Raw genomic sequence first — 21,691 nt, 5'->3', positions numbered from 1 at the left:
AGTTGGTCTGATGGAGAGCCTTTCGAACGGGGGTTGGTGATCACAGCCCCCACTGACTGACTGAAGCGAGCTGGTCTGAGAAGAGTCGTTGGACACCAGCTCTGCGGACGTCTCTATGTCTGCCGCTTGGACTCATTTCGACAAACAGAGGTCAAGGGCGAGCTGTCGGCAAGTCCTCTTCTTCAGCCTGGAAGCTTTCCTGGACTGAGCCCATCCAGATGGAGTCGGTCTGGTCCTCCATTTCTTTCTTTTTTCTTTTTTTCTTTTTGGGACTGCACCTGGGGCCTATGAAAGTTCCCAGGCGAGGGGTCGAATCGGAGCTGGAGCCACGGGCACCAGCCACCGCAACGCTGGATCCGAGCCACATCTGCAGCCTACACCACAGCTTACAGCAACACCTGATGCAAGCTGCATCTGCCACCTATGCCGCAGCTCATGGCAACACGAGATCCTTAAGCCACTGAGCGAGGCCAGGGATGGAACTCACATCCTCATGGGTACTAGTTGGGTTCTTAACCTGCTGAGCCACCCTGGGACCTGCCGTCCTTCGTTTCTGAATTTGCTCATCTAGGGGGAAAAACATGTCAGCGCCCTAAGTGGGAGACATGTTGCAGAGCCCTGGAGAGCTCTGATGAGAGCTCCTCATTCCTTTGCTTCGCATCTTATTCAGTGCTTCACTGCAGTAGTGTACTCGTCTATCAGTGTGTCATGGTAGAGTCTCTTGTTAGTCCATTGCCTCCGTGAATAAGGTATCTTTCCTGGTCTCCTGTCAGGACGATCATCTCGGCAGCAGCTGCTTTGGGTTAAAGAGGCAATACAGCCGTGGAATGAAAGTTTTTCCCTGTGAAGAGCTAAGTGGACTTGTTTTCAGAAACCTCGTGAGATGTGGATTGGCCTGTTCTTCCCAGGCCAGAGGAAGGTGAAAGGTCCAAGCTAGTGACAGATGTTTGGGAGAGTGTAGATGCTATTCTGGAGCCGTGGGGATGTCTGAGACTTTCTAGAGACAGTACAGAAAGGGAGAAAAGGCCCAGGAATGAACCTGAGGACACCAGCATTTAGACGTTAGATGGAGAAGGAGGGGCAAGATGCGGAGGAACATCTAGAGGGTGATTTCACAGAGACGGAGAAAAAGGAGGTATTTCTTGGAGGGCATGTCACTGGCGTTGATGCCAATAGGGGGCCTAGTAAGGTGAGGTTGAGGGATGGTTATGTTTCCATGCTGGAGTGCCAGCAGTGGAAGAACAAAGCTGAGCGTCGTCAAGCTCGTCCCGGGAGTTTAGGATTTGGCTGGAGAGGAGGACACAGAGCCGTCGAGGACCAGTGGAAGGCACTAGGTGCAGAGAGCCCGGATGAGTCCCAACAGCAGCTGATGTTCATGAGAGGAGCTGGGCAGCGGGAGCGGAGCTTTTAGGAGTGGTTTCTTTAAAGAGCTGGCGCTCGAGAGGACCTTGCAGAATCAGGAGTGGGCTTTGGATAGGTCAGTAGAGTGAAGGCGGGCTCCAGACCAGGGAAACAGCACACACAGCCTGAGGTCAGGTTTGGGCTTTGCCATGTTCAGGTGCAGAGGCCGACTTGACAGCCGAGGGCCTGTCACTGGGGAGAATGGAGGAAAGGTTAGAGAGGCCAGGTGGTCCCCCTGTAGAGGGATTTGAATGCCAGGAGTAGAACTAAAGAACTGCAAGCCACTTAACCAACCGGGAGGGCGGAAAATTAACATATTAATCCCGCATGTCCAATTAGCCTGTTGCACCAGCTTGCTGCCCATCCCTCGGGCCTCTGGGTCTGGAAAAGGCAGTGCCCGTTGTCGTGAACAGCGTGCTGCTTGGTGATGATGACTGTGGGCACGGCCTTCCTGTATCTCCCACCCCGAAGCACCATTAGCCATGCAGGAAACACTGTATAATTCACCGGGTATACATTTTCTTCTCTGTGGGACCCTGCCCTAACCCCTCTTGGTCTGGGAGGTAGAATTCTGCACATAATTCCACCTTTGAGTTCCAATGTGTTTAGAAAGGCAAAAGCATTTTCAAAGGTACTTTTAAACTTTCCATTACTGTGGCTGCTGTCCAACCGAGAGGAGGCTTTGAGATAGAGTCAGTTCTCAGCCTCCTCAGACTCCCCAGGTCTGGCCGTCTCTGGGGCTTCCGCTGCCTTTCCCGTGCCTCCCAGTTTGGGCTTGGGCAAGGCAGGGGCTGCCCTCTTGTCCCATCACTGCCGCCTGTCCATTCTCCCCTCTAAGTGCACAGCGCAAACCCTTACCCTGGGGAGCTGCAACCTGGGGAGAGAACACTGAGCCGAAGCTGCGATCCACAGCTGGCATGCCGAGGATGAAATGGGCTTTCTGGGTGGCTTGTAAGATGAAGTTTGTGTGTGTGGGAAAGAGAGAGTTCAGTTTTATCTGGGGCAAAATGAGAACGCTAGCCCAGGAGGCAGCATTTCAGATTTCTCTGAGACGCAGCTCTGGGCGGTAAGGGGGCGTAAGATATATAGGAATTTTGCAATAAAGGACAGGTCATAGGAACAAAACCCAGATTTCTGCTTCTATAGTTCAGACAAGTGGTTACTCTGATCGCAGTCTAGTGGCTCCATCCTCTACAGATGAACTTAGGAGGAAACACAGTCTTCTTATGTGCGGCTGAAGCTTAGGAGATGTGTTTCCAAATCTGGGTCTCTTTTCCTCCCAGAAAATCCAGAATTACCCACTGGAGGTGGCAGAGCTCGAGTTTCTAGTGTTCCTATTAGCAATGGAAGGGTGAAATCGCCCCTTCTTCCCAAAATAATATGCACAGATTTAGTGTCATACATATTTACTGTCTGTATCTATTAATATGTGTTATGTATAATGCGACTGGTATAGCACATACAGATCTATAGTGCATTTCTATATGTGTATGTGCATGTGTGTGTATATATTTATTTTTTAAAGCTCTGAGACATCAGAAATGTGCAGGACTTCCAAGATATCTCACATTCCTCCCAAGGCCTAGAAATAAATGCTGCTGTTTAAAAAAGCATCTCGAGCAGCTGCTGGCCTTGTCTGAGATGAGCTGGGTTTTGGAATCAACATGCTCGTGATCTCACCAACATGTTTTGAAACACGCAGTTTAACGTGGCTCTTGCCTCCTCCTCTGGTGTCAACTCTATAATCCCCCCAATAGGTCAGAGGAAGTGTTTTGGAACGGCCACTGTGTATGCCCTGAAAGGTGACGGAAGGAGTGTGATATCAAAAGCGCAAGCATTTATCAAGCCAGTTATGCAACTATTGAAAGGGATGCCATTGCAGTAATTTCACTGTGAGGACAAATGAGAAGTAAATAGGTACAATAAAAGTGGATTTTTATTTAAAACTTCCGACTCAGGAAAGCATATGGAAGGTTATACACGAAAAGTATCAGTGGTGGTGAACTCTTTAGTGGTGGGGTTATTTGTGATGCATATTTTTCTGGTTTTCGCTCAATTTGCATCGTTCGCCCTTTCTCCAGGAAAGGAGTAGTGCTGTCTAATGAAGTCACTGAGCGAAAAGGGCAGAGGTTGGACTCACGCTCACGAGGTTTGCTTAGGTGACCCTGGATGCTGGGTTTATGTTGCACATCAAAGGTTAGCATTGTCATTCTGGGGGGCAGACAATGTGGGATGGTCGTCACTGCCCTTCTGGGCCATAGAAGGAACCGCACCAGACCCTTGCACAAAGATCTTTCGTATCACGTCATTATTTTACTTGCACCTCACAGCAACCCTTCAGGGCAAGTGCTTTCCCTCCCATTTTACAGATGAGGAACCTGGAGACGGGAATTTAAGTCATTTTTCTAAGAACAGAGGGTTAGCATGGCTAGAAAGGAATCAAATCCAGGTACACAGCTCTGTTCAGGAGTCCTTGATTTCAGACTGGAGGGGAGTCTTCCTCGGGGACCTCAGCCACTTCGATTCCTCGCTCACGTCGCCTTGCTGCTTGTGTATAGTTGGCGTTAGATTCATTGACAAAACAGTCCTCTGTTCTCAGACCACGTGTGTTTTAACTGTGGTTCCTACAACTGTCTAGGGAATAACTCTTCTGAAAATTCGTCCAAGAAATGGGAATGTTTACACAAGCCTTTTGATCCCATTATCTCATGGAATCTTTATAGTGGCTTAATAGGTACAGTAATATCATTGTCCTTGCTTTACAGTGTGTAAAACTGAAACCCGGAAAGTTCCAAAACTGTATGCTTGTGGTTCGGAAGTCAGATATTACTGCAGGGCTTCATTTAGATAAATAAATAGTAGAACTGTCGCCATCCCTCCCTCTCCTGAGTTCTTCTCCCCACCAGCAACAGCTTTCAGCTCTCTTGGTTGACTCTGATGTTACTTCTGTCTTCTAAAGTATATCCTATTATTTCTTCATTTATGAGTTATAAACATTAACTGCTTTCTTCATAAGGTTTTAGCATCTTAGCTTCCTCCCCATTTCTCCTCCTCATGTAATTATGTCTCTACTTTTTGGTTGAATCAGAACTCAATGTTGACATTGTCGTCACTGCGTTAAGAGTGGCTCCCTGCCACACCAGTTAGTGTACTGTCGCTACATTTCCTTTTTTAGGCAACTGTTTCCCTCACTCAGCTTAAGGATTGCCTTGCCTGTTTCGTTTGATGAAGAGTTTACTGCCATCACTTCTTTCACCCTCTAATAAAATTGGAAAACCCCTCAGCACAGTATTTTATTTTGCACGTGGCAGATGTGTGTGGTAATCCCTCCGCTTTCCTCTTTACCTGGGAATCTCTCCTGAAGCCCTGCATCCCTTCCCTTCTGGATCATTTCTCTTTAGATCTGCTGTACACCTGTGGTCCTGATACGTCCCTCCTCCTCCCTCCTCCCTCCTCCCCGGAATCCCTGTTTCCCGGCCCCACATCTCCTCCTTGTTTTCCCCCCTCCCTTGATGTGCTGGAGCACATCCTTTAGCAGCTTCCTTAGAAAAGGACCATGGGCAATACTTTTTCTTTTTTCGAGACCAAGTATTTCCAAAGCTGTCTTTATGGCACCCTCACAGTTAACTGATTATCTGAACACTGAACTTTAGGTTGAAAAGTAATTTCTGCTAAACAATTTGAAGATATAATTTGTCTTCTAGTTTTTAGTTTTACTTCTGAGAAATGCCATTTCATTCTGATTCCTTGTCTGAACTCTGTTTTTCTCTCTGGAAGCTTAATGAAATGATTTTTGGTATTCAACACATACATCATCACGGTACCTGTTGTCCCTGAGTTTAGAATCTCTCTGATGCAATTTCTTTATGGAAAAAAACAAAAACAAACTTCATCGTGGGTGGGAGAGAGGAGAAAGATTTTTTATTTATGGCTGTACCCACAGCATATGGAAGTTCCTGGACCAGGGATCAAATCTGAGCCACAGCTGTGACCTACATCACAGCTGCAGCAATGCCAAATCCTTTACCTGCTGCACCACAATGGCAACTCCTACCCAGGGTTTTTTAACCAATCTCTTTGCTTTTTCCCTCCAAGGTTTACTGTTGCCATCTGTGGTATATGGTGTCTCATGCCCAGGCCTTCCCAGCACCTGGTGTGGGGATGACTTCCTTCTCTTTGGCATCTAGTCTTCAGGCATCTTGGCTCTGCTAATTCCTCCATCTGCTTTCTGTCTTATGCAAATGGTTTGACTTTGTTCCTCTGCTGTTCACTTCTCTTCCATTCCTTGTCTGTGGATTTATACCTTTCCAAATGTTTACTTTTATGTTAATGGGCTTTGTGAAAGGAGCAGAAGATGTCTCACCTACTCTGTTTAACTGGATGTCGCTAGAAGAGTTTTCTGTGCTGCAGTTTGGTGACTCATTTTGGAATGCCTTACCTGTTTGTCAGTTTTAGATTTGTAAATATCAAGCTTGCTTTAAAAGCAAGCCTTGCCCTGAGCTGTTGTTTCTGTGTGTGAACAGCATGTAGTCTTATTTAACAGTCCCAAGGGATCTCAGTATCGCCTAGAGGGAGGCCGCCGGTGCCGTGGGCATGACTTGGCATGATGGTCATCTGGGTTCCATCTTCCTACTCTTGGGCCTTGACTGTTTATACTCAGAAGAGGTAGCCAGGGCCCAAGATCATTTAGGAGAAAGATTCCTAGTTTTCCTTTTCTCGTTCTTTTAAATGTATGAAATCATTCATGACCACGTATGTGCTTTCGAAAAGTATGCAGATGAGACTGAGGTCCTCTAAGACACCTATCACCCAAATAAAGGCACCTTGCTCACTTTGCTCCCATGAACGATGCTGTTATCAGATTGAAGGATAGCCTTGCCCACCATTCCTACTGTGTGTGTGTGTGGGGGGGGTTAGAAATGTATATATTCTAAAATTTGCACCGTTTCCCCTCTTCATGGTGTGTTTTTAAGGTATATTGATATTAGTGTATGTAGATCTGCATAATTGGATGTGATGTGGATATATCATCGTTTATTTAGTCACTCTTTTAAAGTTAGGTTGCTTCTTTTTTTTTTCTTCCAAATGCCGCTTCAGTCGTGATGCCTGTTCATGCCTCCTTGTATTTAAAGTGTTTCTTTAGGGCAGATCCCAAGAATAGAATAGAGCAGGAGCTGGCGAATGATGGCCCAAGAACCAAATCTGGTCTACTGCCTATTTTTGTATGGCTTGCAACAAGAATGCTTTTTACCTCTTAAAATTGTTTTATCCAGTGGTACACATTTTCCTCACAGATATGAAAGAGCATCCTTAATGTGCAGTAAATTTCCAAATAGTCACAGGTTCGTTTTGGGGCTCTCTGTTCGATTGCGTGGATATATTTGATTATTGTTACTTAAAAATTTTACTGAGGTATAGTTGATGTACAATGTTGTGTTAATTCCTGCTGTGCTACACGGTGATTCAGTTATGTAAATACACATATCCATTCCCATGTAGGTTATCGCAGAATGTGGAGTAGGTTGTGCTGGGGGATAAGCGGTCCAGATCATCCATCCTTGGGTGTGCACATGCCAGCCCAAGTTCCCATTCCACCCGCACCCCCCATTTTGAATACTGGCGTTTTAAATGTCTTGATTCCCAGTGAGGAAAGCCCCGTGCCTCCTTCGCTTCTTTATCAGAATGACATTGGCTATTTTTGCACATTGATTCTGCCATGGGAAGCTTAGGATTGGTGACGTCCCCGAAAACTCCCTTTGGTATTTATATTGGAATTTACTAGATTTAATCTGCTTTGACTTGTAGCATCATTTGAGGAGAGTTAACATATCTGTGATGCCAAGTTTTCCCAGCCTTGAGTAGTTATTTATTCAAGTCTTCCTTTATGTTCTCATATAAGCTTTTATTATTTCTTAGAGCTCTTGCGCATTTCTCTTTGGATTAGTGCTGTTGTGTAGGAAAGGTATTGATTTTTGTTTTGAGCTGATCATCTTGCATCTCCTTTAAATCTTTTTTTAGCTCTTAGTGATTTGTTTGTCGTCTCTTTTGAATTTTCTAGATTGATGGTCATATCACCTACAAATAAGGACAGTTTTGTTTTTGCCAGCAATTTTAACTCTTGCTATATTTAATTTTCTTAGTAGTGACTGGGTCCTTTGGTACAGTTTCAAATGACGGAAGAAAAACTGTCTCTTTCTTGAAGCTAGAGAAAACCCTTTCTCTGGGTTTTTGATATACCCTCTTTTTTTTAAGCATTTTTTATTACTCAAATGAATTTATCACATCTGTATTTTTGATATACCCTCTTTATCAACCTAAAGATGCTTCCTTATTGGCATCTATTGAGTGTATTATTATTCTCCTTTAATTATTTAATCTTATAAGTTACATGGATTTCTAAAGTTTTGAATATTGAATCATTCTTCTTTCTTTCTTTCTTTTCTTTTTTTTTTTTTTTGTCTTTTTGCCTCTTTAGGGCCACACCCATGGCATGTGGAGTTTCCCAGGCTAGGGGTGAATCGGAGCTGTAGCCACTAGCCTACGCCACAACTGCAGCAACATGGGATCCAAGCTGAGTCTGCAACCTACACCACAGATCATGGCAACACCAGATCCTTAACCCACTGAGCAAAGCCAGGGGTCAAACCCACATCCTCATGGATGCTAGTCACGTTTGTCAATCATTGAGCCACAATGGGAACTATAAATCATCTTTGTATTCTTGGGATAAATCTTTTTATTTTTAATTATTTTTATTTTTTTGCTTTTTAGGGCCACACCTATGGCATATAGAAGTTCCCAGGCTAGGAGTCAATTTGGAGCTACAGCTGCCAGCCTATGCCACCGCCACAGAGATGCTGGATCCGAGACATGTCTGAGACCTACACCACAACTCATGGCAATGCCGGATCCTTAACCCACTGAGGTAGGCAGGGATCAAACCTGCATCCTGATGGATCCTAGTCAGGTTCATTAACCATCCAGCTACGAAGGGAACTCTTATTCTTGGGATAAATTTTACTCAATTGAGAGTATTCTTTGAGTTACTTCTGCAATTGATTTGCAGCTATTTAATTTAGAATTCTTAAGGCAATATGTGAAACAAAGATCGACTTCTGGTTTTCTTTTCTTGTTTTGGCTTTTTACAACTTTGGTATCAGAGTTAACACTAGTATCGTCAAATGAATGGGAAACTTCCTATGGTTTTTCACCCTCTGAAACAGTTTCTATGAGATGGGACCTTACTAAGAACATCTGGGCAGTTTTTCTTTGCGCATAGAGCTTTGACCACTGTTTCAATTCTTCAGTGTCTCTGCTTTTATGAAGTCTTCCTACTTTTCAATAATGTTAGTTAATTTACGTTTTCTAGATAAATTATCTTTTTTTAATCTAGGTTTTCAAATACATTGTTATACACTCTCCAAAGATTTTTAAATTTCCTATGTCTTATTTCCTCATCTATTTCAACTTATTTTCTTAATTTATCACATTTGCCAAAGTTTGTCTATTTTATTGTTCCCACAGTTAAAACTTTTAGTTTAAATGAATGAAGTTTAAAGTAACTTACCAATGTGTTAATTTCTGCTAATTTTCGTTGGTGGTGAGCATAGCCCTCATGATAAATTTTTAGAATGTGCTTATATTCCTTTCCTGGCTTAGGACATGTTCGGTTTAATTATGGCCCACATGTGTTTGAAAATGGCATATATTCACTGTTCAGCATATCTGTCTATTAGATAAGGCGCGATGACTCTTTCATTGTGATAAAAACACAACAGAAATTTACCAATTTAACCATTTTTAAGTGTGCGATTCAGTCATTAAATGCATTCACATTGTCATGCAGCCATCACCACCATCAATTTCCAGAATGTTTTTATCATCTCAAATTGAAATTCTGCTCCTATTAAACAATAACTCCTATTGCCTCTTGCCCCTAATCCTAGAAACCACTATTTTACTTTCTTCTTCTATGAGTTTGACTATTCTAGGTACCACATTTAAGTGGAATCATGCAGTATTTGTCCTTTTATATCAAGACTATAATTTGACCTGATGTCTTTGTGATTCATCCTTGTCGTAGTGTCTGTCAGAATTCTCTTCCTTTTTAAGGCTGAATTATAATCTATTCTACATATATATCGTAGTCTGTTTATTCATTTATCAATTGCTGGACATTTGGGTTGTTTCTACCTTTTGTTTATTGTGAATAATACTGCTATGAATATTGGTATTCAAACATCTGTTCTGTCCCTGCTGTAATTTCTTTTGAATATATACCTAGAAGTGAATTGCTGGTCCTTAAATCTGAAGTTAGTCTCCTGCAGTCATCATATAGTTGGGTCTTGTTTTTTATTTATCTATTTACTCTGTGTATTTTGATTGCAGAATTTAGTTCATTTTCATTTAAAGTAATGATAGATATGAACTTACTATTGCCATTTCGTTAATTGTTTTCTGTTTGTTTTGTTTTGTTTTTTGCTTTTTTCTTCTCTTTTTGTTCCTCTCTTGCTCTTCTTTGTGGTATGATGATTTTCTGTAGAGGTGTATGCTTTGATTCCTTTCCCTTTATTTTTGTATATCTACTACAGGTTTTTGCTTTTTGGTTACCACGATGCTTTCATAAAACATCTTATGTTTATAACAGTCTATTTAATGCTGATAACAAGTTAACTTCAAGTGCATATGAAAGCTCTAGATTTTTATACTTCTACTCCATACATTTTATGTTTTTGATGTCTCAATTTACACTTTGTACATTGTGTATTAATTAACAAATATTATATTTGTAGTTATTTTAAAACCTTTACTTTAGCCTTAATATTAGAGTTGTAAGTGATTTACCTACCACCATTACATTAGAGTTTTCTGAATTTAACTATATATTCACCCTTCCAGTAGGCTTTATAATTTCATATATTTTCCTGTTACTAATTAGCATCAATTTGTTTCAGCTTGAAAAAAAAATCCCTTTAATATTTCTTGTAAGGCTGGTCTAATGGTGATGAATTCCTTCCACATTTTTAGTTTTTGTTGTTGTTGTTCTGGAAAACTCTCTCCTCCTTCAACGCTGAAGGACATCTTTGCCAGGTAGAGTTCTTGGCTGGCAATGTTTTTCTCTCAGAAATTTAAATATAATATCCCACTACTTCTTGCCTGTGAAGTTTTTGTTGAATAATAAGCCAATAGTCTTATGGGAGTTTGCTTGTGCATAAGAAGTTGCTATCTGTTACTGCTTTTAAGATAGTCTCTTTGTCTTTAACTTTTCACAATTTAATTATAAGTGTCTTTGTATGGTCTCTTTAGATTTATCTCATTTGGTACTGTTTGAGCTTCCTAGATCTAGATATATGCTTCTTTCCTCAGGTTAGGGAAGTTCTAGTCATTACTTCTTTGACTAAGTGTTCTGACTGTTCTCTCTTTTGCTTCTGGGACTCCATAGTCGATTGGTTTGCTTGATGGCATCTATATGTCCCTTAAGCCATCTTCACTCATTTTCATTCTGTTTTTTTGTTTTGTTTTGTTTTGTTGTTTTGTTTTGTTTTTTTTACCCTCCTTTGATGGAATGAAATCCACTGCCCAGTCTTTGAGTTTGCTGATCTTTCTTCCACTTGATCTGCTCTGTTGTTAAAGTGTTAAACTGCTCTGTTGAAATTTTCAGTTCAGTTATTGGGTTCCTCAGCTCTATGATTTCTCTTTTGGTACTTTCCTGTATTTTCTATTTCTTTGTTGAAATTTTCACTTTGTTTATTCATTGTTCTCCTGACCTTAGTGAACATCTTTAAGAATATTATTTGAACTCTCTATCAGGAAAATCACTTATCTCCATTTCATCAGGATCTGTTTCTGGAGATTTAGCTTGCTCTTTGGTTTCAACTACATTCCTCTATTTCTTCATTTTCCTTGAATCTCTGTGTCGATTTCTGTGCATTCCTTAAGACTGCCATCCCTCTTAGTCTTGACAGAGTTGTCTTGTGTAGAAGGTGAACCACATCAGTCAGCCTGGCTTAGTGGTCTCCTAGTTGTCTCTCAGACTTTTTGGTTGCCCAAGCCAACTTCTTCATTCTGAGCAGCTCCCAGTATTTAAGGCTGTGCCAAGACCTATCAGTGTTTCATAGGAGATGATTGCTGTCATCAACTTGACACAAGCTGATTAGAATCTGGAACCTCATGTGTCAGCGGAGATAGTATGCAGCCAACCTCCTTCCAGGGAGAAACTGGAAAATGGGTGTTTTTGCCTGTTCTCTCTGCACTGGGCCTTGGTGCATGGATAGAGGTGTGCTCCTGTGCCCATCAAGAATTGCTTCTTTGTTTGCTATAGTCCTGTGGGACTCATGGATGGAAGCTCAATTGACTGTCATGGCCAGGCTATTCAGGGACCTGCCCTTAGGCAGCAGCCACAGAAGCTGAAATGCAGATGTGTATACAAAATCCATTTAGAGAGATACTAGTAACTTGCTGTGGATGGGAGGGAGCAGGTGGGGGAGGTGTCCACCAGCTTCTTCGATGTTCTGGGAGGATCATAGCCAGCCCCTAGATGATGCTAAATTGGAAGGCTGACATTCAGGCAGCAGTTTGAAAAGTATGAAGAGAGACCTCCTTCAGGGAAAGGCTAGAGATGAGCAATTTTCCTGCCCTTTCTGCACTGAGCCCTTGAGGGGAGAGCTGTGGCAGGTGCCAGTTAGGAACTGCTTCTTTGCTTTATTTAGTCTTATGGGTCTTGTGAAAGTCACGTACCACCAGTTTCCAGAGCTAAGATTTTTTTGGGGGGGGGGCACCGTCCCTGAAATATGAGTCTTAAAAATTAGGATGTTAGATGTTGAGTTTACACCCTTTGCTCCTCAAGAAGAAGCTGGAAGTTAGACTTCCTTCCTCCTGGTATGGCACTTTTGCCACAGTGGGATTTATGGTGAGAGCGTGTCTCAGCTTTGCCTGTTCATTTTTATGTGGCTATTTTCTCATTCACTTCATGTATAGGAGTCACGCAGCTAGTTTCTGGATTTCTTTCACAGGGAGTTGCTCTATGTATAGCTTGTACACTCAGTTCCTGCATGGGAGGATAGGAATTCAGGACCTTCTTATGTCACCATCTTATTTGACTCTCCTGTTCTTTTTCAAGATTGTTTTGGCCATTCAGGGGTCCCTTGAGCTTCCACGTTAATTTTAGAATGAACTTTTCTATTTCTGCAAAAAAGATCTTTGCATTAACAAAATAGATAGGGATTATCTTATGCCTTAGATAGAGGTTTCATTGACTCTATAAATACTTTTGAGTGGTCATGTCATCTTGATAATATTAAGTATTCCAGTCTGTGAATATGGATATCATATCTACAGTATGCAGCTTTGTAATTTTCAGTGTGTAAGTATTTTGTCTCGTTCATTAGGTTAATTTCTAAGTGTTTTATTCTTTTTGATGGAATTATTCATTTCCTTTTCAGATCGTTTATTGTTAATATATAGAAATGCAACTGATTTTTGTTAATTTTATATACTGTAACTTTGCTGAATTTGTTGTAACTTTTTTGGGTAGCGCCTTCAGCACTTTCTGCATATAAGATCATGTCATTTGTGAACAGAGATATCTTTTCATCCTTTTCAATTTGGCTGCAAGGTCTATTCATTTTAAAATCAACAGTTCTATAGTCTTACTTTTTGTCTATTAGGTGTCATTTTCTAGGAAGATATACTAAACCTCCTACTGTAATTGTGAATTCAAATCACTTTTTAAAATTCCAGTGTCATTTCTAAGTCCTATTGTTCTTGAAAATAACGAGCTCCTGAAATTGTGCCTTGGTATCTATCAGCCATTGCTAAAGGAACACATGCATGAGATATTTGTTGAACAAGCATTTCTTGAAAATCTGCTTTGTATCTGACCCTGAGGAGACAGATTTCATGAAGATTTCAGTCTAGAGGAGGGGCACTCACTGTTGCACAGACATAAAGCTGTACAGTAAAGCAGGGAGTGTGAAGACAACGACGTTGAGAAACCTGTGTGAATCCCCGCTCTGTCCTTACTGGTGTTTGTAACCTAGAGACAGTTTCTTAGTGTCTGCCCTTCCAATTCCTCCCTTATAAGATGGGAATAATCTTACCTACTTTGCAGTATAAGTGGAGCTCCTCACATAGTACCTATTTTACGTTAAAAATTATTTTAAAAAACCCAAACAAATGGGCAGTAGACTTAAATAGACATTTCTCCAAAGAAAACATATGGTTAGCCAGCAGGCACATGAAAAAATGCTCAACATCACTAATTATTAGAGAAATGCAAATCAAAACTGCAGTGAGGTTCCACCTCACACCTGTCAGAATGACCGTCATTAACAGGTCAACAAATAACAAATGCTGGAGAGGGTGTGGAGAAAGGAAGCTCTCCTACACTGTTGGTGGGAATGTAAATTACTATGAAAAACAGTATGGAGGTACCTCAGAAAGTTAAATGTAGAACTACTGTATGATCCAGCAGTCCCACTCCTGGGTATACATCCGGACAAAACATTCATTCAAAAAGATATATGCATCGCTGTGTTCATAGCAGTACTATTCACAATAGCCAAGACACGGAATCAACCTAACTGTCCATTGATAGATTATTGGATTAAGAAGATATGGTACATGTATACAATGGAACACGCCTCCGCCATAAAAAAGAAAATAATAATGCCATTGCAGAAACAGATGCAACTAGAGATTGTCACACTAAGTGAAGTAAGTCAGAAAGAAAAATACCATAAGATATCACTTATTTATGGAATCTAAAATATGGCACAGATGAACCTATCTACAGAACAGAACAGACTCACAGACAGGGAGAGCAGACTTGTGGTTGCTAAGGGGGAGGGGGTGGGATGGGCTGGGAGTTTGGGATGAGTAGGATGGATAAGCAATGAAGTCCTACTGTGCAGCACAGGGAACTATATCCAATCCCTTGTGATAGACCAGGATAGGAGATAACATGAGGAAAAGAAATGTATGTATATGTATGACTGGGTCAGTTCGCTGCACAGCAGAAATTACAGAACATTGTAAATCAACTACAATGAAAAATTAAAATATATATATACACTTGAAATTTTAAAAAAGGAATAGCACCTACCTCATAGCTTTGCTAGAATTTATTTTTTTAACTTTAAAGCAATTAAATTTTCTTTTGTCACATGCAAAAGATTGTCGTTATCTAAGACATAAAGATTGATGCTGTATATCCCATAAGTTACAGAAACAGAAAACAAGTGACCAACTCTGCCAGGTTTAAGGTGGCCCACAGTTATCACATACTGAACTGTGAACTAGTAGGTAGAGAGCCTTAGCTTGGCCTGGGCAGCACAGAACTTGAACGCAATTTGTGCTGGTCCAAAGCTGTTACTCTCCTGACATTGAGCTGTAACTTGAAACAAAGAATAAGGAGGGCACGTTCTAAGTAAGAGAAAACAGCTGGTACAAAGGCACAGAGATGTTAACACTGCGTGCTGTCTTTGGAGAGCAGTGAAGAGAGCTGTGCCGTTAGTTAAGGTTGAAAAGTCAAACGAGCTCTGATTGTAGAGTGCCTTCCCAGCTCGGATTTTAGCCTGTAAGCAACGAAAAACCACCCACATATTTTGCAGTGAAGGGTCAGAGTCAGTGTGCTTGATGCACTAGAGGGGGAGAGGCCAGAGTATAGCAAGCCAGTTAAGAAAGAGGCTTATGCAAGAGTTCCTGTCGTGGCTCAGCGGTAACGAACCCAACGTATCCATGAGGATACAGGTTTGATCCTTGGCCTCAATCAGTGAGTTAAGGATTCAGCGTTGCTGTGAGCTATAGCATAGGTCGCAGACGTGGCTCGAATCCTGTGTGGCTGTGGCTGTGGTGTAGGCCAGCAGCTACAGCTCAGATTCAACCCCTAGCCTGGGACCCTCCATGTGCTACAGGTGTGGCCCTAAAAAAAAAAAAGAAAAAGAAAAGGAAGGAGGCTTATGTAAAATCCAGAGCAGAGGTGTGTGGACTGGAGGCGGGTCCATGGTAGTGGAAGAGTAAGAAGAGTGAGGCAGTTCTGTCAAGCATTCTAGAACTTTTAGCAGGACCCCAGGCACTTAAAATATGGCTTAAGCTTTCTGATTGTATCAAGTTTGCGTAGTTATTGAAAAGTCCTCTGAAATACCTTCATATGCTACATGGATTTGGATGCTGAGTTATGGCCTCTGCTGGTTTTTTAAGATAAATTTATTTTTATTGGGGTATAGTTGATTTAGTATTGTGTCAGCTTCTGCTGTGCAGCATAGTGACCCAGTCATACATATATACACATTTGTTTTTTTATATAACCTTCCATCATGGTCTATCCCAAGAAACTAGATAAAGAGTTCTGTGTGCTGTACAGCAGGACCTCATGGCTATCCCTTCTAAACTGAACTGGACATCTCTGGTCTGGAGCAGACACCTCTGTCCAGCTGTTCCATTTAAGCAAAACAGACTCTGCTTTCATCCCTCCAAGCGCCTGATTCTCTCAGGAGCATGCATTGCTTAGATCAGTAGCAAACAGAAATTGGAAAATTTAACTTCCTTGACCAAATATTTTTTGAAGGTCCGTACATGCCTAAGAAGGAAGGAGGAATTGCATTCAGAACGCCTCCGTGTTCCGTTGCATTGGTTTGGCTTGGCTCTAGGGTGAGGGTGGAATAGTAGGGAAGTCAGGAGATTCTACAGCCTAGATTGGGCAAAGGGAGAAACAGGTGTAAGGTGATTACTGAGCATACACAGAGCATGCGTGGGCCTTTGCGCTGCAGACTGAAGGATGGGACACGCCTTCTGTCAGGAACTTACCACAATGATGGGCACATGAGAAACAGTCCCTGATAAGACACAGACTTTTACGTGGGCGTGATCCAGGTGCCTTGAGAAAGGCAGCAAGGGAAGCAAGGTCCTGGCAGATGGGCACAGGGAGGGGGCAGGAGCCACAAAATGACTTTGACTTTGGGTCCTCCCACTCCTCAGTGTTGCACTCAGGCCACCGTTCTCTTTCATAAGACCTGCAATTGTTTCTGTTGTTGTCTTGGACCTCATCCTTATGGGGTGCAGGGTGTGCACCCCTCATCTGCTCTCCCTGGTCTGCACCAGGCTCCCCCGTTGCGTTTCCTTGTTCATCTGCTCTGACCCTCTGGTGAGCGTTTTTACTTGAAAACGAAGAACTTCCGTGATTATATGGAAGAACTGTGTCCAGCTGCTTAAACCCACCCAGTTCCTATTTTAGCCTCTCCCCCACTTAAAAATAAACAGCATCAGGTCCCCCTTGCCAAGCCTTTGTCACCGTCTCCAGCAGCCATTCCTCCGGCCCATCTGCTCCCCCAGATGCTCAGCCCGTCCCCTCCTCCTGTCTCGGCCCCACATGCAGTCCCTCCATGGACAAGTGTGCGGCCCACAGAGCACAGCAGCCGGCAGCACCCCCCACGCCATCTGCCTCTCGCCCCCACGGACATTTGAGCATCACTTCTGACCCAGATTCCACAGCCTGCAGCCCCCAGGCCCCCGCTTGTTTGCCTGGCTAGTCCTGTGATTTCCAGGGACAAGATGTTGACTGGAAAAGATAGAGGGTTGCCATGGAGATATGAATAAACACCAAAGCAGACACCTTTGCAGCAAGAGCTGCAAAGTCTTTGGGCAGGAGTTTGGTTCAGCCTTAGGTTTGCTAGGTTTGGGTTACATGTCTCACCTTTGGAATCAATGCCTTAGGGGGAAGTTTAGAGCCGCCGCTAAACTTGTTAGCACATTGCCGCACGCCAGCTCTTGTTTCTTCCATTTGGTCAGCGAGCTCGCCCAGAGGAATTAGAGGTTGCCTTGGGTCCGCACTTCTGGATCATCTAAGAGGCTTGCTGGATTCAGCCCCAAAGGCCAGGAGGTGCTCTTGGGCCTGAAGAGTGGGTTAGCGTGACATTAACATGGAGAGAAGCTACCCCAACCTGTCACAGAAGTCTGAGTCTGTTCGGGAGAAGTGGTTACCCCTGTAGGGGAACAGGGGTGCCTTCCCACTTGCTCAACCCCCCACACCTCCGGGTCTCAGGATGCAGAGATTGGAACTCCTGCTCCAACATCTTGCCTGCTCAGGACTGGGGGCACCAGAGGCGCGTCCTCTCCCAAATTTGGTGCCAGGTGGCAGTAGCAGCCAGTGAGAGGGGCCTAGCACGGGGTGCTGTAAAGGAACCCTCTCCTTGCCCTGGGATGCCTTTTTCTGGGGCTTAGGGAAAAGGGGCGTGTTCTGGCATTGCTCCTAATTTGAGAGAAAGGGAGATTCTGTGCCCCAGGGGCCAAGAGAAAAGTTAGCTCTATAATGAATACAGAGGAAAACATTTCCCCTTTTTCTCAGGGGGATGCTGTTGGCATTTGGGGCCGGACGGTTCAGTCCCACACATTGCAGAATGTTTATTTATTTATTTTTAAATCTTTATTAGCGTAGCGTTGATGCAGTATGTTTGTAATCCCTGGCCCCTGCCCATGAAATGCCACAGTTACCTCTTGGCGGTTGTGTTGTCCTTGGGACAACCAAAAGTGTCCAGCAAATTGCCAAACATCCCCTGGGGGGACAGTGCCCCTCCCAGCTTTTGCTGCCAGCATATTGGATTGCCACAGACTCATCTGTCCTCTGGGAAGAGACCATGACCAGACCTGAGCTCTTTTTTGGTCCTGATAGATTCCTGTTAATGAAACTGAAAACCTGTTTACTCATCGTTGCCTTAACCGATCAAGTCGGCGATTCTTATTTTCAGGCCCGGTGGCTCTTCATTGCAGACTGATTTTTTCTCTCCCTATTTGGTTTACACTTCCTCAACCCGAGTTCTCCTACCAAGGGGTTTTTCAAGCACCTAAGCCATGAGGATGGGTGACTAAGACATGAGGCTTGACCCTGCACAGGGCCAGCCTGCCTCCCACACATGCAGGAGTCTGGGTGTGATGGCAGTGATTGCAAGGGATTTCAGAGGGGAAGTGCAGAAGAAACAAAGGGTTTCAAGTGGGAACTTTGGCCCTGTGGTGTCTCAGAAGTCGTGTGTGTTTATAATTTTTAATTGTTTACTCTTCAGGGCTGCACCTGCGGCATATGTCAGTTCCCAGGCCAGGGGTTGACTTGGAGCTGCAGGTGCAGCTTACACCACAGCCGCAGCAACAGCTCAAGGCAACCCTGGATCCTTAATCCATTGAGTGAGGCCAGGAATTGAACCCGCATTCTCACGCGTGCTACTCCGATTCTTAACACTCTGAGCCACCAGGGGAGCTCCCAGAAGCAGTATTTATTGATGGAGCTGGCTGGGCCAAGGGAATACACCTTCCAGCCTTGCCCATATGGTGTTTCCCTCCTGGGAGCCCTGAGTACTTACCTCTAGGTTTCCTGTAAACCCATGGCTGAGGCCGAATGGTTCCCAAGGTGGACCCATCCTAATATCCGATCTGTCACCTTCCAGGGTATCCCGGGAATCTGAAGAGGAGGATGGGCTGCAGCCAAGACTTGCAGCCCCTTCGCTATTAATCATTGCCCTCCTGTGGCTTCCCTGGGCAAGTCCTCCTTTTCCTTCCTCTGGCCCATCATTCTGCTCTCCCGCTGATTCGCAATGAAGAGATGCAATGCTCTGTGAAGTCTGCCGCGTGTTGGCAAAAGGCTAATTTTGTTAGTTCAAAGGATGGGGCTATTAGTTAAAATTAGGTTTTGGGATTTTCTTTATCATCATCTATTTTATCTTCCACCCACTCACCCGGAGGATAATGAAGACTTGCCTATGAGCATCTTGATTCTCCTAAAGTCTTTCTAGCTTATTGATTCCAACACCTGTGCCTTTAACATTCTTGCTAATTTTTAAAAAGAGATGAACTATTTCAGGAGCGATCTTGTGGCTCAGTGGGTTAAGGATCCCGGGTTGTCACTTCAGTGACTCGGGTTGCTCTTGTGGCGCAGGTTCGATCCCTGGCCCGGGAACTTCTGCATGCTGTGCCTGTGGCCAGAAAGGGAAAAAACAAAACAACAACAACAAAAAAAACTGCTTCTAAATATTGTAGTCAGTAATTTCAGATTTTAAATCTTCCCCCCATCTCTGAAATCAGAGACTCCTTCGTATTTGCTATGCTTTTGACTCTTATTTTTCCTAAGCAGAAATAGGAGTTTACTGAATTGTGTTGCCGAGAGAGATACTGGGGTAGTCAGAGAATCAAAGGGAAAGCTTTCGGAATCAGGGCCTTGGGTGCTGGAAAGGGGATCCCTGCGCCTCCAGCCCTCACCCTGCCTCCTGCCCCCCAGTTCCGCCCCCCACCGTAGTAGCCTGGCCCTGGCCCTGTACCGCATAACCCAGAACCCAGCACGGCAACCCTGCTTAGCAACCCAGGGCCAGGAGTATTTTCCTCTGTCATTATCTCTCTGTTGATTATTTAATAATTGTCATCATCTCCCATAAAAGGGGAGCCACACTGAGCTTTAACCCAGCAATATGCACTCTCTGTAATTGACTCTAAATAGGGAGAGATCAGTGGCGTCTGTGAATTCCCCTAACAGGATGTAAGGTTGGGGCAGACGGATGGGTTTGAACAGACTGTCTGACTCCTCCGGTTCCTTCGAAATCCAGTGTGTTGTCAGTGTCCCCTGTACCTGCAGAGAAGCATTTGGACGCATTGATACCAAGGACAGTGCCTGTTTTTCTTGATTTATTATTTTGGGTTCCTCCCCCACCTCCCTGCTTCCTCTCACCCCCACCTCCTTAGTCACTGCTGATTGAGTCAGTAACGCTCCAACTATCTTCCTCTGCTCGAAAATGCAGAAGCTGGCAGATCGGTGTCTCCTTGTTCTCAGCAATGAAGAGCGTGGAGTTACCAGCCTGCTTTTTCCTCGTTTCTCTTGCATTTTACCAGTTGTGTTGCTGTGTAGCTATCTCTCATCTGGCCTTGCTTGACAGCATCCCCTGTGTATGCTTGTGGTCTCTCAAAGGAGCAGGAGAGACGAGAGGTTCTCTTGTCCGATGGCCTCTAACCAGGAGCATGTCAGCATCACCCGAGCGCCTTCCAGGACAACTAGGTGCAGACAGACAACTTAGTCAGGGCCTGCGACATGGCTTGTCCATGAGAAAGCCGTGCTGTCACATAGGGTGGCAGTAAAACTAGACTCCAAAGTGATGCTGCAGGCGAGAGCCATGGACGGGAAGCTGCCTGGTGGCAGGTGTAGCTGAGCCATGCAGACTGGACCTGGGACTGACAGGAGAGAGGCGGGGGGTGGGGGGAGAGGAGCAGGAATTCATTTCTCTCGACTTTTGGAGGACACCACCCGAGGCTTCCGGAGTAACCCCAGATGATGCGCAGTAGGGTCTCCAGAAACAAGAAAGCCTCCTGCTGGAGCCTCTCCCTTGAGATTTCTCCTCTCTGCTCGTTGAATTCAGGTGATTCAGAATTCTGTTCATAGTGGGAGCACAGCTGGAGTCAAGATGCCGCTGACCCCAGAGATGTGGGGGCTTCAGGAAGGTGTTGAGAAATGAGCTCGAGACCCTCTGGCCCCTCTCTTTTCTGTGTCTTTGGATTAGGCCGAGGTATTTGTTAGAAGCCCAGGGCCCTATGTGTCTGGCTGTTGCACTGTACCTGGTTCTACTGCACCACAGTCCCAAAGGACAGTCCCCGGGAGCAGGCTGGCGAGGTTCACACACCACACACAGCACTGTGCTCGCTCAGCGGAGCACCAGAACGACCGGTGCTGAGGCTCCGTTTACCTTATGAAATCCATGAGAAAATATGGAAAGGGGAGGAAAAAGTGCCTTGGATGGGTGAGCAGAATTCTTTGTCATCATGGCTGGAAAGCATCTCTGCAGTGCCTGCATATTTCAGGTGCCGGGATCAGCCTTCATTCGCTGATGCCACGACAGGCTCGGTCGGTGTGGCACATGCCCTGAGCTCTGACTTGGGGAACCGTGTGGGCCTCCACCGATTCTCCCACACCCTCCTAATGGGTTCCTCCTCCTAGTGGGTCAGGTTTAGAGTGGCTTCCCAGGGTCAAGTTAACTCGCCCAGAAGATGGCGCTGAACTTGACCTCATTGCAGGGTGCTTGTTGGCATGGAGAGCAGTTTAAACAGTTCCTGTACCTGTAGGTTTCCGTGCAGGAAACGTGTGGAGCTGTTTCAGCTAAACCCTAAGGAGGTTCAGGGCTCGTGTTGCACGTGTCGGAGGGCAGCCCACTTTGGCGGTAGCAACTTGGGAGGGCGTCGCTTCTTGGCTGGGACCAGAATGAGCATCTTGTCGGAAGAGAACTTTGGAGAGCTCATGAAATCACAACCTGCCTCGGGCTCTGGGGGG

General features: G+C 44.3%; 1 protein-coding gene across 1 annotated transcript in view; it reads left to right on the top strand.

Annotated features, from left to right (window-relative positions):
- The window catches only part of HHAT (hedgehog acyltransferase), a 321,661-nt gene that overhangs the window by 251,100 nt on the left and 48,870 nt on the right, over positions 1-21,691 (top strand).

The sequence above is a fragment of the Sus scrofa genome, chromosome 9 (genome assembly GCF_000003025.6).
Source record: "Sus scrofa isolate TJ Tabasco breed Duroc chromosome 9, Sscrofa11.1, whole genome shotgun sequence".
Lineage (NCBI taxonomy): Eukaryota > Metazoa > Chordata > Mammalia > Artiodactyla > Suidae > Sus > Sus scrofa.
The sequence above is the reverse complement of the archived record's forward strand: the minus strand, read 5'-3'. Positions and strand labels throughout refer to the sequence as shown.